This window comes from Amblyomma maculatum, chromosome 1 (assembly GCF_055883805.1).
Source record: "Amblyomma maculatum isolate TAMU_Amacu chromosome 1, ASM5588380v1, whole genome shotgun sequence".
Classification (NCBI taxonomy): domain Eukaryota; kingdom Metazoa; phylum Arthropoda; class Arachnida; order Ixodida; family Ixodidae; genus Amblyomma; species Amblyomma maculatum.
In genome coordinates, this window is record NC_139344.1 from 126,721,910 (window position 1) to 126,737,493 (window position 15,584).

At 48.0% G+C, this 15,584-nt stretch overlaps 1 protein-coding gene and 1 long non-coding RNA gene across 3 annotated transcripts in view; one reads left to right on the forward strand and one right to left on the reverse strand.

Annotated features, from left to right (window-relative positions):
• LOC146203882 (uncharacterized) overlaps positions 1-7,323 on the forward strand; it is a 29,688-nt gene extending 22,365 nt beyond the window's left edge. The window contains exon 3 of the long non-coding RNA XR_014703924.1: positions 6,726-7,323. This is a non-coding gene — a long non-coding RNA (uncharacterized LOC146203882). The remainder of the gene's footprint in view (positions 1-6,725) is intronic.
• Positions 1-15,584, reverse strand: part of Zasp52 (Z band alternatively spliced PDZ-motif protein 52) — a 94,375-nt gene that overhangs the window by 62,437 nt on the left and 16,354 nt on the right. The window lies entirely within an intron of this gene.

Below are 15,584 nucleotides of genomic sequence, written 5' to 3' on the forward strand. Positions count from 1 at the left end.
TGATTCCTTTCCGTAGCCTTCACGTTTTCACCCGTAGGTTAGCACCGCGAAGATGCATCTGATATATAAATTTCTATTGAGGATTACTGATAAGTTGCTACTCACCATCTCAGAGCATACCTGTCAAATGCGCTCCATCTTATTCTTGTATTTTTTCCCTTTCTTGTACTGGATGGCCCAGATCAGCAGGTACCACCAGCAATGAAAAAACCCCTTACAACATGCACCGCCTGGCTACCTATTGCAAACTGCTGTTCCCTTCCTAGGCCGTTGTACGTTACATTAATTTTCTGCATAATAATTTTTAGTCCCCACGCTCTTCTTTGCCTGTCTAAGTCGTTGATTATGGTTTGCAATTCATCCCCAGAGTTACTTAGCACGACAATATCATCTGCAAATCGTCAGATTGCTACGATATTCTTCATTCACGCTTATCCCCACCCAATCCAGGCCTCTGAACACCTCCAGGAATTTGCGCTGTACAGCACTGGATTGTTTCTCCCCGACTCACACCTTTCCACTGCTACCAAAGGATATGGCGACCCAGCTGTCATAGGCGTCGTCCAGAAGTTTTACACATATGTTGCTCTTTTACCACGCTAGTTTCGTAATTCTGCAATAACTACTGAGATTTCGACTAAGACAAGTTCTTTCTCGTAATCTATCAGGGTTATATATAGCGGTTTATTAAATTCTGCGCATATCTTTATCCCTTGGTTAATATAGTGTGAATGTGGGCTATCATCAAGTGACCTTTACGACAGCCTGCCAGGTCCTTTCGTTAATTGAAGTCGGAGGTTGTCTTGTAACCATTTTTGATTACCCTAGCAAATATGTTGTAGCCAGCGGACAGTAATCTGACCGGTCTGTAATTTTTAAGTTCCTTGACATCGCCTTTCTTATAAATTTAAGACAGTGTTCGCGTTCTTCCAAGATTCCTCTACGCTCGAGGTCATGAGACATTACACATACAAGGAGGCCATTTATTCTAGCACAATCTTCCCGCCGCCTTTCAAGAGCTCTCCAGTTGCTTGATCCCCTCCAGGCTGCTTTTACCTTCTCAATTGTTCTGAAATGGCGTACCAAAGTGACTCAGACTATGAGGGTCGTCGTAGTCGAGCCATCGCTTCTAAGGCTTTCTTGAGAGACGAGATAAATTATCATGATAATAGCGTGCCTTTTTTTCCATTATACAAATGACTCAACATTTTGGGACGTGTGTCATATATCATGGCATCGCACGAATTGAAAACGGTCGCATTTCTGCATATACTTTAGTGCTGTACGAAATACGAGAGCGTGAGGATTGTAGTATCGTAGTGGGAATCTTTTTCCGCCAGTGTGACTCCAAGAGGACGACTTGACCTCCACGTACAAGGCTTATGAATGTGAAAAGTAAAAGGCGCGGAACAACAGCCAACTCCAGATTCTTGAGATTACCGCGCCGTAAAATCATTTATACATGTTATGGGCTTTTTTATTTTTTATCTGCCTAATTCTGCTTTCTGCTTATTTGTTGTCCTACACTCGCGGAAAAATCACAGCGTGCCTCATAATAAGCAACCAGAGCTCAACTAAAGATTTAGTTCCTTTGCACGCAGTTCGCCTCCTCTGCTTCGCACATCCGTCTGACTGAAGAACTGAACCGGAAAAAAGGTCAATTTGTGAAGCATCTCCGATTGCATCCGTATCTGCTAATAGAAAATGCAATGCCTGGCATAACCGTGAGCTCGGTTCATGCGTTTGACACGAAGCAAAAGGAAAAGAGTGCATGGAAAAGACCGGACGCACTTTCGCTCGGCGACTTGCGGCATTAAGGGGCGGTTACAGCGAGATCCTGATCGGCATTTATGTCTGCCTGCTTGCGCCGTCCTGTCCCGCCTGACCCACCTAGGCCGCACGGTAGGACGGGCCTTCCGCTCAGGTTCATCGGATGCAGCCATCGGGGAAGCCGCATTCCGCGACGCTGACCGAATCTAGAAGGATCTCCAGGTACGGCCTTCCGGAGAGAGTGGTCAGTGAAGGTAACATTAAGATTGCTCTCCAACTAGTGGCCTTTCTCCGTATACGCTCGATGTAGGCTTCTTGCCGAACGATCGGGAAAAGCAGCGTACGTTTCTTTCAAGGGCCATGGCTTTGCACTGTTTAAGAGGGGTCAGGCTATGACTTCCTCCGTGATCCAATATAGCTTCGATTTTGTTATTTCTTTTATTTCAAGTCTCTTCATGTTTGTTTAAGTGTGGTTAGCGTCAACGTAGCTCTTGCTGCCTTACTTTCTGGTGACATCGATAACTGTTCCTCTTTTTATACTGAAAAATTATATATCAACCTGCTCCTATCTAGTTTCTTCATTTCAGCTCTGTCAGTGGCACACAATCAAGATGCCTTTATAACAGTTGGTACATCAATAAGAACTAAAATCTAGATAATAGAGACAGTGGTGCGGAAGTCCGCGAGCCTGCGAGTTGCTAAACAGGTGCCGTCCTGAGCGAAGAGCAAACTCACTAATTATTGATTACTGACTCCTAACGGTATGGGTCTGGAGCAGACGCCCCCGCTTGTCAAGCACAACATAAAAAGACGGAGGGAAAGAAAGAATAAGGGAGACGAATATATTAACCAAAATTAGGGAAGTTTGTTAAGCTGCACTCAGGGGAACGTGATATAGAGGAGAAAAAAGTAAAACAGGAGCCATACTTAACCTTCCATTTTCCATTTCGGCTGTGTTTAGCCCTCTGGCATTGGTTGGGTCAGAAGGACAGCAGCATCACACGAAAGCAGCGAGCGGCCAGTCACGGAAAATCGCAAGATAGTGGGTCCTGGCGTCACTGATAGGCATCGCCACACGCCGGCTCACTAATAGCAGTGCCGTGCAGCCATTGCCGAGGTGCGGTCGCTAATGGGCCAATGGTCCGGTCTCTCTCCGCGCACGCTTTAAAGCAGCGGCATCATCGTTCAACCTCTGCCACAAGGCCAAATGGATTCGAAATGAAAAATCTAAAATAGAATATTACGGAATACAGCTCCAGGACTCGTTTAAGGCCTACGAATGCGAAATGAAGAAGTGAGGACTTCGCGCACGCCTAATCATGGCATATCGCCCGGGCTTGACGCTCTCGAGAAACGGAACAGCACCTGAACCAACCTGAACGGCCTTCAGAGCCATCGATCGTTGCAGCCATCGTCAGAATAACTGAATAGCCTCATCTTGCGCATCAACAAAGGCTACAAAACGTCACTGAATGCTTCACAAACTCGTTGTTGAGCTGTTCTCCAAAGGTTAGGAACCCCAATTTATCCCTCTTGGCCAGTATATTGGTCGAGCCTTGTCTTCGGCGTTTTCGGGTGTATCGCCAGGGGAGCACACAAAGCTTATAATAGCAGGTGAGCACGCATGTTTTTATCGCTTTTAATCGCACTATTATTTCCATATAATACTGTGGCATTTCTGTACCGTTTCATGTTGAAATATTGGCAGATAGTTGCAGCTATGGATTACTGAAAACTTTTTTATTTTCTTTTTTTCCAAGCAGAAAATGCGCGGTTCGGCCCCCAGTGACCCTGGCGATACAGTTTGTAGGAGCTAGGCATGGTTCTCGGCTACTCTTGGGGTGAAATGGTTGGAAAACGGGCGTTTTGACTCCATCTTGCGCAAAGAGAAATGCCTTGTGTCATGCCGCTCTTAGCCAACAGCTGTCATTGTGCCAATAAAATTTGTCATCATCATCGTCCAAAACGTTTTTGTACTCACTCTAGGGAGAATGCGACGTATGGACGGTGTCTCTTGACTTCCAATGTCCTCAAGCGCTTCTGGAAAGTTTCTCTGATCGCGCCCCTACGCGTTGGTTTCAACACCGTTACGCCGCTAAGCCGCCGCAAGGAAAAGCGCGTCCGAGGACTGCGTCATCTTTGACGCCGTGAAATGAACCAGGCCGGTAGAGAATTTCTGGGAACGAGGGGGTCCTTCGGTGGACGCCCCGGGACGAAGTAAACAAAAACAAAGGGAAGATTTCTCTGGAGTGGTTTTCCGGCGCCGTGCAGTTGTTGCCCCAACGCCTTTCCGCCCTGGTGAACGCCTCGAATGGTGTCGCCGAGCCGACTGTAGAAGGAAGGAAGGAACATAAAAGCGAAACAGCGAGCTGAGAGATAAGGTGGCCAGAAACGCGAGTTCAGTCTTTCTTCCTGCGGGGATCGACGTGATTCGAGTTCTTCGCTCGCCGCCTCCTCCTCTCTCCCACCTTTGCGGTTTCTTGTCCCTGCCTCTATGTATGGACTTACATCGCGCTCTTCTTCAGCGTATAGCATCTGTGTGGGCTTCTCTGATCGGCCCCTGCTAACAACCCCCATCCTTCCCCGACAGCCGGTGGTGGTTTACATTCTAGCGACAGGGGGGATAAGGGGAGGGGGGACAGGAGGCCACGCGCCGCACCCGCCGCGGGCCCCCGGCCGGAAAGCGCGCGGCTACTGCCTGCGGGCACGCGCCACCGATCCTTCTGCGGCCGTACGTACGTTGCGCAATTCCAGGCCTCGCACTTGTTTGGACCCAGATGTGCTGAGCTCTGAGGTAGTTGCTGATGCGCTGCGATTCGAGAATTCGTATACACTGCCGGTGGGCGAGCGCTTCGGCTGATGTGTTCTCCTACAGCATACACTCCGCTCAGTGAGTGCTATACCCTCGTGTCTACGTTAAAAATTCTGCTCAACCCTTCACCGCATTTCTTAACAACGCATTTAAGTTCACCTGTCTGTATGTAAGTGAACTGACTCCTGACCATCACTCACGTGCTTAGCTGCGCAGGCATAAGCTCAAACCGTTCTGACAACCGCGGAGAACGATGGAGCCGATTGATGGAGATGCGCAGGAAGGGTAGGAACCCCTGCGAAAGGAAAGTGAATCTGCGTCTCGGCGCAGATAATGCACCTCATTTCCTGATGTGGCAGCGCGTGACTCACACCATCCTCGGAAGTGAGGTTTTTAATGCGACGCATGACACTCATTAGCATTGCGCCGCCGTGTTCCTCTTTCGCTGGAGCAGCAGAAGCCGGAGCGCTTGCTCACGGGTGGTCGCACGCCGTACAGATCCGCTCACGCGTGTAATTCGCTGCTTTGCAAGTCCAAGGTTGCAAACCGAGTGTGACATCACGCAGTCGTTACCCCGGAAAGGTATCGCGCTTGCCCTGCAGTTGACAGGCTCTGTAGTAGACTATACTGACCTACTGAACTTCCCACATAACGGGCTACATCAGCATGTCTACACTTGCAATATTTCATTTTTCTCCAAGAAATCTAAGCCATTTTCTGTGTTTTTGTTGTGCGTATAGCCATCGAATGGCAGAAGACCCGGGAGATAGAGGACAAGCGATAACGATGCCGCAAAGCATTTATTTGACAGAAAGTGATGGTGACTCCTCTGCTGGGCTCTTCTGACGCCAACTTCTAGCTATTTTGCTGGTGAAAGAGACGCCACGTATAGAGCGTGAATCTATACTGCCGAAACAATGAGCTGCACCAAATTCATGCACTGCATACAGCATGCATCACAATCGGCTGTCACCATATGTTGTCACGAAATGTCTGCGGCGACGGTTGGGTGCATGCTTGATAGCGTAAGCTATCTGAACCGAAATTATCCATGACACGTGAGCAGGGGGCGCATAGTTGTGCTAGCTAACAATAGAACTTCAATATTGCTCAGGAATATTAACTGCAGTCCGTTGTTTCCAAAACCAACGTTATGCGCGGTTTTACGCAGGTTTAAGCATATTTAGTGCATGCGAGGTTGATATTACGCAATTTACATTTCATTGCCCAATCCATGACGTTTGCAGCCAACTTGAAAGCAGCGCAGCATTAAAAGACGCATGTGCAGTTACATACGTGCTTTAGGACCTCAACGCCTAGTAAAGAAAAAAATCAACTGCGCAACACAAAATTCCATGCAGCGGCGAGGCTATTATTAAACGCTATACCCATGCATCCATGCGGCAGGTCTAAGCTTGGCTTAATGTTTGGAAACAGGACTACTAAAATTTTCTGCCCCCTTGACAGCGGACACGTTGAGAAAACTCGCGAACAGTGTCCTTGTATATGCGAAACCAAAAGCCAGGCGCAGTTTGCGACACTGCACAACCAAGTCAAGACACCGAGGTAGCACAGAAGGTGCCGCACAACGTAGTGATAAAAAAGCATCGGGGTTTCGGCAATTTTAAGTGAACCACATGCTCGTTTCAGTCGGAAGTTCGTTTATCAGATATTCACACTAGTATTCAGAGCGTTTTTATGGCCAGCGGGAACAAAAATCCTAAAGTTCAAAGCACCCAGACTGACTACTTCTTATCCCTCGTGGACTTTAGTAAAGCATGGGCAAGAAATCTAACCACTCGTAACAATATGCCAAGTGCATCGTTCCCACCAGGCGCAGTAAAGATTTATGTCGCGTCCAGTGCAGCATTCGTATACTCAGAATATGCGAATTTCAAACTTTCACTGCTTGGTGGTCATCAATCTTTGATGGTTCGCGATGCGTAACCTATTTAAGTGGCTTTTGCTACTTTAGATGGGTCAGCATTATTTGTGGTTACCAATATGCGGTGTTTTGTTGCATACTTGAACGTGATGCCCCTTTAAAATACGAGGATTCGACGCGCATATTGTAGAGTCATATGCATTCAATTCGCATTGTTGGTTAATGTTGATAACTTGTACTTTTTTTTTATTGCTCCAGACTACGATGGCAGTGCAATGCGGATGGAACCAGATGCCGTTTTCTCGGCCATAAGCAGGTGGATAAAGGGACACCTTGCCCTTCGTGCGACGCATTTTTCGCCCAACTGGACCGGTTGGCCGCCGCCAGCTCTAATGCAGGCTGCTGCGGGCGGCGCACTGAACCTGATTCAAACTGATAGCGCGGCGGTGGTGTCGGCCGAGCCGTCGCAGGCTTCACCACGGACGTGTTAATTGGAAGATATATGACGGCATCGGCCACTGCGAGTGCTCCCTCCCACTCGCCTCCTACGAACAACGGGTCAGGTTGAATAAAGAAAGTTCCAATGGACCGCGCGGGGCCGCAGTATATGCATATGGCGCCCTACTTGCAGTTTCGCTGCGTGTGGCTTACAGCGGCGAAGCGCGCGCTGTGCGCTACAGGTGCTGTGGCCTTGCGGCGCTTTCTTCTTCCTCCTTCGACAAGGCTTTGATTGCCCTTTTACTGCACCGCCCAGGCTAGCTCCCTTACTTTGTCACGTAGATAGGGAAAACTTTTCATCATCAGCCCACAATGTGCGAGCGGATTTTGTTCGTTTCTTTGCGTAACGCCTGTTTGCCTTCTCTTCGTGTGCGCCTTCTGCTGCGACGCTCGCTTTTGTTCACAGCTAGCTTCAAAATATTAATCATCGGGCTGGCTCAGTGTTTATCGCAAATAATCGTGCCGCAAATATAAAAAGAAGAGGATTAAGTTAGGGCCTGGCAGGATGCTGCAATGCATACGGGCTCAATACCAAGCCCTGAATGTAACGCTGGACCGTCTGCTAGCGGGTCGCCAGAGTGTGGGAACGGAACGCGGACGAAGCAACGTATTAACTTCTATCTCAGGAAGGGGCACTTTAACGTGTCCCGTATCGGCTTAAAGGCGGAGTAAGGTGGTACTGCTCGATACTGGTACAGTTCGCGTCGGCCGTGGTCAGAAGAATTATTCATGACAACCTGTTGACCACAGCTTGAGCTACTTGAAGCGGAAATGTCCGTCTAAGGGCCTCCCAAAGAACTGATATTATTTGCCCAGCGTGTATATCTCTGTTCTCGTCTCACTTCGAGACGATTTGATCAGAACGGAAAACTGTGCATACACACCAATATTGTCTCGCCAAAGACTTCACCCCCCCCCCCTTCCTCTCTTTATCTCAACTCGCACAATTTGAAGCGCCACATAGTGGTGCGCTGTCACTGTCAGCAATCACTGCAAAACAGCTTCCGTAAAGGTAATCCAAATTTGTAACAAACAAAAGAGTTGAAATCTACCTGGGTTGAAGGCCTTCAAGCTGCTCAGAGAAGCTTTTATTTCGATTTGCAGCGTTTTCGTAGATGAAAAAAGAAACAACAACAATAATACAATAACCACAGTACGACGTAGTATACAATGCATCACTTGAATAAAATAGTGCATGCAAATAAATCGTACATTAGTCACCAGATCTTGTTCTAAAAACAACGATATAGGCTACATTTAAGCGGACCTTTCCTGCACCGTTGTTTGGAGGTGGCAAATGTGAGGCCTTCAGAAAGCAACACTTCCTTAAAGGAGAATCCTGATCCCAGGCTGCTCGCGAGCTCCTGTAGTTTTCCTTCTCACCCCGAGTGGCTTGTAGCAAGAAGCGAAAGAAGACAGCTAGAAAGGATGAAAAGGAGAGGCGGAGTGCTCGCAGCCCGTTCGACTAATGAAGTGATTTGCACGACATGAACGACCCAGATGACCGAGCTAATTGGTGTCGGCGTACTCTCCCAAGCTTTGCCGGTGGTCCGTCAGCCTTGTGCATACGAGGCACGCGCGCACACCAATGGCCGTGAGCAGACGTTGCGCAAAGGCTCCCTCGCGATCGCTCCACGCCTGGGACCCGCGCAAGGAAGAAACTCAGCCGCACTCCAGACAGCCTGAAGTAGCGGACCCGCGGCCTTTAACGCCAGATTATGTACAGCCGCAACCCACAACCCTGCCCGAAAAGCCTGCATTATCCTGTGCGCCTATAGCACTTTAGCGGAACATCTGTCTCGCGCAAGCATTTTGCTCGTTTGTTTGTTTGTTGTTTTCGCCAACCTTTCCCTGTAAGTCTGAAAGACTCCGGGCGACTGTTCAGCTGCGCTGCAGAGCAGAACGGCAGTTTGGCATACCGAGGCGATACCATGCTGAAAGACGCCGTTTACAAGCTCAGTCATGAGACACAGTATTAAAGGCAGCGACATCAGTATCCAGCACAAAGATATTTGGTTTCGCAACACATGTGATTTTTTTTTCGATTGAAGTCATATTGATAAGATAAACGGTACACAATCTCGCATTTAACCATCCACCGCGACCACCCTGCATAACCTGCCATAACAGCCAGGTGCACCGGCATTGAACCGCGGAAAGTATTTGTTAAGCGCGGCTGTACCCGGAAGCCGTGCCACGGAGCTTGTTCGTACAAGTGCGCTGGCTGAGAGCACAAGCATGGCTAAAGAGTATACAAAAGAAGCCGGGAAGAGAGAGGCGAGCATTGAAGCTGGGTTCTCTGCATATATTGTAAATATTTAGGAGGCAGGCGATTTAGCCACTGGTTCAATGAGTCATACAATTTGTTGCCGTACAACGCGCATTCTCCGTTGTAATCACATCGCATTTTCATTGCCAAAGGTACACGGCAGGGCGTGATCGTGAGACTGGAAAGTGCAGCAAGTATGGCTCTATAGCGTTTCTCTCCTCAGCCGCATGACTTCACCGAACCATTACCCATACAGAAGTTCTCATATTGATTAGCGCTCTTCACATATCCAAGTACAGTACGTGGAGAAATAACAGATTTACTCACGTTTCCGACATTGATAGGTACCCCTTAAGCGCACAGGCGTAAAGAAGCATGTTGCATGCTTTCTGCGGCTAAGCTTTGTAAATTTACAAGTTTTTCTAGGGACGTATATGCATTAATGGCCCACCTGTTCGAGGACATCTAAAAAATCTGTAGACTTTGCTTAAAAAAAAAAAAAGAAAAAGCTGGTTCGGTGCTTTCAGCGTTCTGTATGCATCGGAAAATGAAGGCCACCCTTCCGCTTACTGACCACAAGCTCGATGTGACGAGAACCCGATACTGGCCACATGAGCCAGAGAGTCTGCTCGGCCTACGAGCGTCCACACCTGCATACGTTTTGCAGATGGTGCACCTATCCAGAATCAGCGCAGTATGCAATTTGTCTGTGCAGTCCCTCGCATCACAACTAAACGAACCATTGAATACTTCTGGGCATGAGAACTATTTATTCAATAACGCTGTTCCGGCTCTTTGCTCCCCTAAAAGCAACAGCACAAAGCCAGCGTTAGAAGAACGATCGAGGTCAAAGGTGCGCTGACCCTTATGACTTCCTCTCACTGAAGGCGCGCCCCCTTCTGGACAGTTCGGCCTCACCTAATGAAGACAGTTTGACTGGACCTAATTGCGACAGCTCCTTCAGTCGAAAAGCACTCCATTCTTGATTCCCCTGGCTCCTTTTAGTTCTTACGCAACTTTCCATGCGAGCGGTTCCTCACCGTTCCCATTTTCTAAAATGAGATTGGAACTCCCGCCGTTCTCCTCTTGCGTTTAAAAGCGTATATGCCTGCGCTTAGGTGCCGACCTTTGCTGCTTTGTTTCCCTTCCAAAGTGTAGTGCAGCACATTGGGCGTCGCCTACAGTTAACCTCTCCGCCTTTCCGTTCTTCCGATTTTCACTCCGTTGACATCGCGTTTCCCATACTGTGAAAGCGGGATAAAAAGAAATATAGAGCCCTAGACAATTCCTCCAAGGCATCGGCGTCGATTACGCCGATGAAGGCTCAGCCAGTCGGGCGTTCCTCGGGTAAGCTTTTAAAAAGAAAAAAAGAGAACCAGCGAGAGGAGCACCAACAGCAGGTGCGCGGGGGAGGGGCAGTGCTATGCGAAACACGCCACTCAAGTCTGGCAGTGTAGCAACACCTACAAACGTCACCAATTTATTAAGTTCTCTACGCACGCGAGTACCACATCACCGTCTAGAGCCGATAATAAGGCCCGCGCACAAGGATATAACACGGAAGGTGTAACATGGCTTTAGCTCCGTTAACCTTATCCTCGCTACCTTCGCTGCGCGCTTTGTGGGCACGATACATATGTATTGATTCACTACAATGAATGGGAGAGAGTGAAAAAGTAGAGAGGAGGAGAATAACGAGAGGGGAGAGAGTCGCGCGATGGCGTCTCCAGCCAGAGACTGAGCGACGTAGACGCGAGTGCGTCGTCAAGCGTCATCCTATCAGCACCTTAATTTGCATGGCGGCCTTGGATGCGCCAGGGCGTCATTCACAGGCGAGCAGCGGGAGGTCGCGGCCTTTTCGGCGCGCGTTCGACAGCTCGTGCGGCGGCTCAAAACGAGCGCGCCGGCTCTTACCCGCATCGAGTGGCCTCGCTCTGCACCCGCATGCTCTGGCGCTGTAATGTGTTAATTTAAAATCGCGATACTGGAACCACGCTCGAAGCGCTCTGTCTAGCAGCCGGCGATGAGCGGCGCGCGTGCACGTGCACGTAGGCGTGGTCGGCGATGGTTTCTTTGCCCAGCTGTTTGTTCTTTCCGGTCTACTGGTTAGTTTACTGTCGTGGCTACCTGGAAATCCTCATGCCGTTATTGTCTCTAGGCCTAACGAGGCCGTTGCTTCCGTAGGAGTCATCTGCTCCATTAGGATTGAAGGTCGGCGGCATTTATGTCCGTTTTTTTTTTTTTTTTTTCTTTTTCCTTTTAGTACATTATCACAAACTGAAGCCGAGACGTAAACACATCTTGTTAAGGGGGTTCCTCCGCGCGCAGTTTAGGAGGAGAGCCTCTGACCATACCTCGTTGACCTCGGGGCATTCCTTTCATTGCTATCCAGTATTTGTGGCTAATGTCAAGTCCGGCCACTAGAAACTTCAGTATTTTACCCTGTGTCGGTTACTGCCACCAAAGCTATCAACTTGAGCGTGGTGATCGGTAGACAAACAAACAAAATGAGTAAATGATTAAAGGATCAGAAACTTTGAAAGCCAGACAACCGTGTACACTTCACTCGTATCGAAACTTGGACTCGCAGTAAGGACTGCAAGGATCCACGAACATCTGTCTTTCAGTTTGATCTCGTCCAGCCAGAAAGCGTCCGGCCTGCCTCTGGCGTCTAGTTTTGCAGTGAAAGTGAGGTCAGCGCCCTGGATGAGCATTGCGAGCAGCCGGGGCACTTTCTCGCGTCGTTGAGATCCGTCCTTGGGGGAACATGATGACTTCCAAATTATTGCGTGAAACTCGGACCGTGTCTAGCTCTTCACGCCCTCATAAGAAGGTCACTTGATTCGGCGGTGTGCCATGGACGGGCCCTTGGGAGGTGGTCTATACAGTCCGCGACGACCAGACTTAATGCTTAAGGTTAAGAACGAGGCTAATTGTTTTTTTTTTTTTTTTTTTGGGGGGGGGGGGGGGGGGGGCGACTGCGATATTAGCCCGCATGTCACCTGCGGAAAAAAAATAATAACGAAGTCCCCAGCCGCCAAAGCCTCTCGACCACAAAATCCAGAGGCTGGAATATAGAAGCGCGCGACCACCCAAGAGGCCATAAATGGTTTATTTTAAAAAATGGGTTTGGAGTGCATATTGGGCAGCGGAGAGGCTTTCCGTTATTTTTTCTTCATTTCCGCTGAATTCGTTCTGGTTATCAGGTGGTCCATTTCCAGGAAATGTCATGTGAAAGCGTATTTACTGAATTCGTAAGCAGACGTTACAGCCACAGCGAGGTTCATTCATGTTTAACGACGCTAGCCTATAGTTTATTCCGCGAGAAAGTCTGTGTACTCTGCATTCCGCCACTCTGAGAACATAATTTACAAGGGCCAATCTAAAACAGGCGTTGGGAAATTGTCAATTCCGGATTCCCGACCACAAAAAACAACGCGCAAATAAGCTATGCAACGTCACGTGCCTAGTTTCTTCCGAATGCTGATCTCACTTTTATGACGTTGAAGGTTGTGAAATCGTAGGCAGTTTGCAGTCCAACCTAACCATTTGGACATGTTCCGAGAATTTTATTGCTGAGATCTGGTTGGTTTGGTGGATGGGGTTTAACATTCCAAAGTGACTCAGGCTACGGGGGACGTCGTAGTGGAGGGCTCCGGAAATTTTGACCCCTTGTGTTCTTTAACGTGGAATGACATCTCACAGCACACTGGCGCTTTGCATTTCGCCCTTATCAATCCTGCGTCCTTGGGCATATAGCGGTTGAGTGACCTAAGCACTGCGGCACAGCGCCGGGGCCATTGCTGAGATCTCTTTCTGTCACGAAAACATTTCGTGTCGTGAGATCAGAATGAACGCTCATGTTGGCGACACTTCTGAATTAAATGGAAGCTGATTTTCATTTTCGATGGAAGAAATCTCGTTATTTGCTGTCACTATTGTCGCAGTTGACCCTTCCTTACACCTGCCGGTTATAGTACGTGAGCTCATAGGTTAAATAGATATAACTTGACCGCGACGACTGATAGAAATTACTCTCCAACCTGCCCGACAAAACGAGCGCAGTGTAACCTTCATCGCATTTCTGCACGCCATCGTTAGGAATGTTATTGTACAATATCGAGGCGTAGGATATTTCATTTCCCATACTTTAGGGAGCAGTCGTTTCAAGCATCCTCCCACGTGCAATCAAAGATCTTGTTATTCTCGTTCTATATACCAGTCGGCATGAAACCAAGGCAGGCTTTCAATTTTTCGTAGCGGTGTTTGATAATTGTGAGAGCATGAGGAGCCCGTTCAGCCTAAGGTTTAATTATTGCTCAAATTTGCCCTCTCGCGTTAAACTATACGTTGCAGAGTCACAACATTTCTTTCCTTAACTGCATTTTAATGAGACTATTGAATATGGCCAACAGCAATTAAGCACGCCATTTACTTAAAGCGATGTAGTTAATCAGAAACACTACCGATTAGGTTGCGCTCATTAGCAGATATCGATATATCCTTCAGCACTAAAAGCAATTTCAGCCGTGTTAGTTAACAATCTGTACAAACGTGTGGTGCATGTGAGTTAACTCGATGTCTGTGTGCCTCTTTTCTAGAATCGGTGACGTTCAGAAGCGCAGCGCTTTTCAAGTTCGCGTTAGTAGCGAGACGAAGGTATAGGCGCCTCTAAAAATGGAAAGAACGTGTGCCGGCGAGGAGATTCTTGTTTCGCCTGCCGTCGCGTAGCCAGCTAGACATCGGGCATAGACTGCCTGCGGATATATGCATGGTATCTTTATGTTTCAAGTCACGAAACTAGCGTTAGAATAGCTTTACACACGGTGCTACCATTAGCGTTTTATTTTTTCTTCTTTCGCCGTTACTGGCAGTAGATTACGGGCAGAGTACAGAAGCAAACGTCACTGTTGTTTGAGTTTCATTCCGGTTTGCTTCGGGTGCAAAAGTTCCCTCATGCAAGCTCTCTGCATGGCCGTCACTCATGCATCACCCTATAATTTCGCTTTCTCTCAATTTCGATATTGTCGCTGACTATACCTATAGGCTCACTAATACGAACTGCAAGGCCACTGTACTACAGCACCATCAAGGCCGCAATGATTAAAGCGATGATTTCACGAGCTGGAAGGAAATTTGGGCTGAAGAGAAGAGGGGATGCTCGCTTAGAAAACTGCGGCAGAGAAATACCGAAGACCGTCACGCTGACGCTAGATCCAGGCCGTCGCTTGATCGGAATTCTTATTTACACTCATTTGGAAGAAAGAATACGCAAAACGAGGAATGATTTTTGTCTAACAAAATTTATCTGCGACATAACGCAAAAGCAGGAAACTTCTCCGTCTTAGTTTTGCTTGTTTCCCATTTAGCCGGCATTGTCTATATTACTCTCGCGAGATAAAGGCGCATGCCGACAGACTTATTTATTAACGCGATAAAAGTCTGGCTACGCGCCAGCTTGGGGCCGTTCATGTCGCATCGCAACCAACAGCATGAAAGCTTCACGAGTTCGGCATGGGGCATTTTGATTTTATCACTGTGTGCACGTACGTGCACGTTTTAGTTTTATGTGTGCCTAGCCGGCATTCGTGCACCACGAACGCTAAGCAAACGGATTCGTGTAGCCTATTTCATCTTCCTCTTCCAGCTGCGTCTTTTGAAGATCTCAGCTACGCAGAACATCGGACAGTCAGGCTGGATTAAGTACATACTTGCCGCGTTCAGAAAAAACACAGGACAAGAGAGAAAAGTACAGGAAGTTTGTTAATCAACGACTGCTATCTCACTAAAATGGAATGAACTCATGCGCATGAAATGAATATTAAAAAAAAAAATCTCTATAATATGTTCATTAGGTATATTTTTCTTGTGGCATCATGAAGTGCGGGCGTCTGTATCCACCATTGTCACAGCTAAACGAGAGGATATTAGTCGCATGTCTACAAAAACAAAGAAAGAAAAGAACTTCCTGTTAATGAATCCTTGTGTCTCTGTCTTTAACGAAAGTGCAACGAATGTAAAATCACGGACAACCTGGCTTCGGTTTTTCTCATTTCGAGCGCCTGCGTTCTTCCCGTCCTTTTTTGCGAAGGATATCCCCAGCAGCCGCGCGTAGTTTCCTGTCTTTATCAAACGGCAACGTGAATCCGAATCCGAAGACGCAAAGCCTTAGGATCGAGTCCGCTTGGAGCCAGTGACGGCGCGCCGGCGCGCTGTGACTAAACGGCCATAGTGCAACCAGTATTTCCATCGTGTTTTCCATCCAGCCTCCTTCCTCCCTCCCTCGCATCGTAACGCGAGACGCCCTCGCAATCGGAACTTGTTTTCCTTTATCCTACTCATACCTTTTA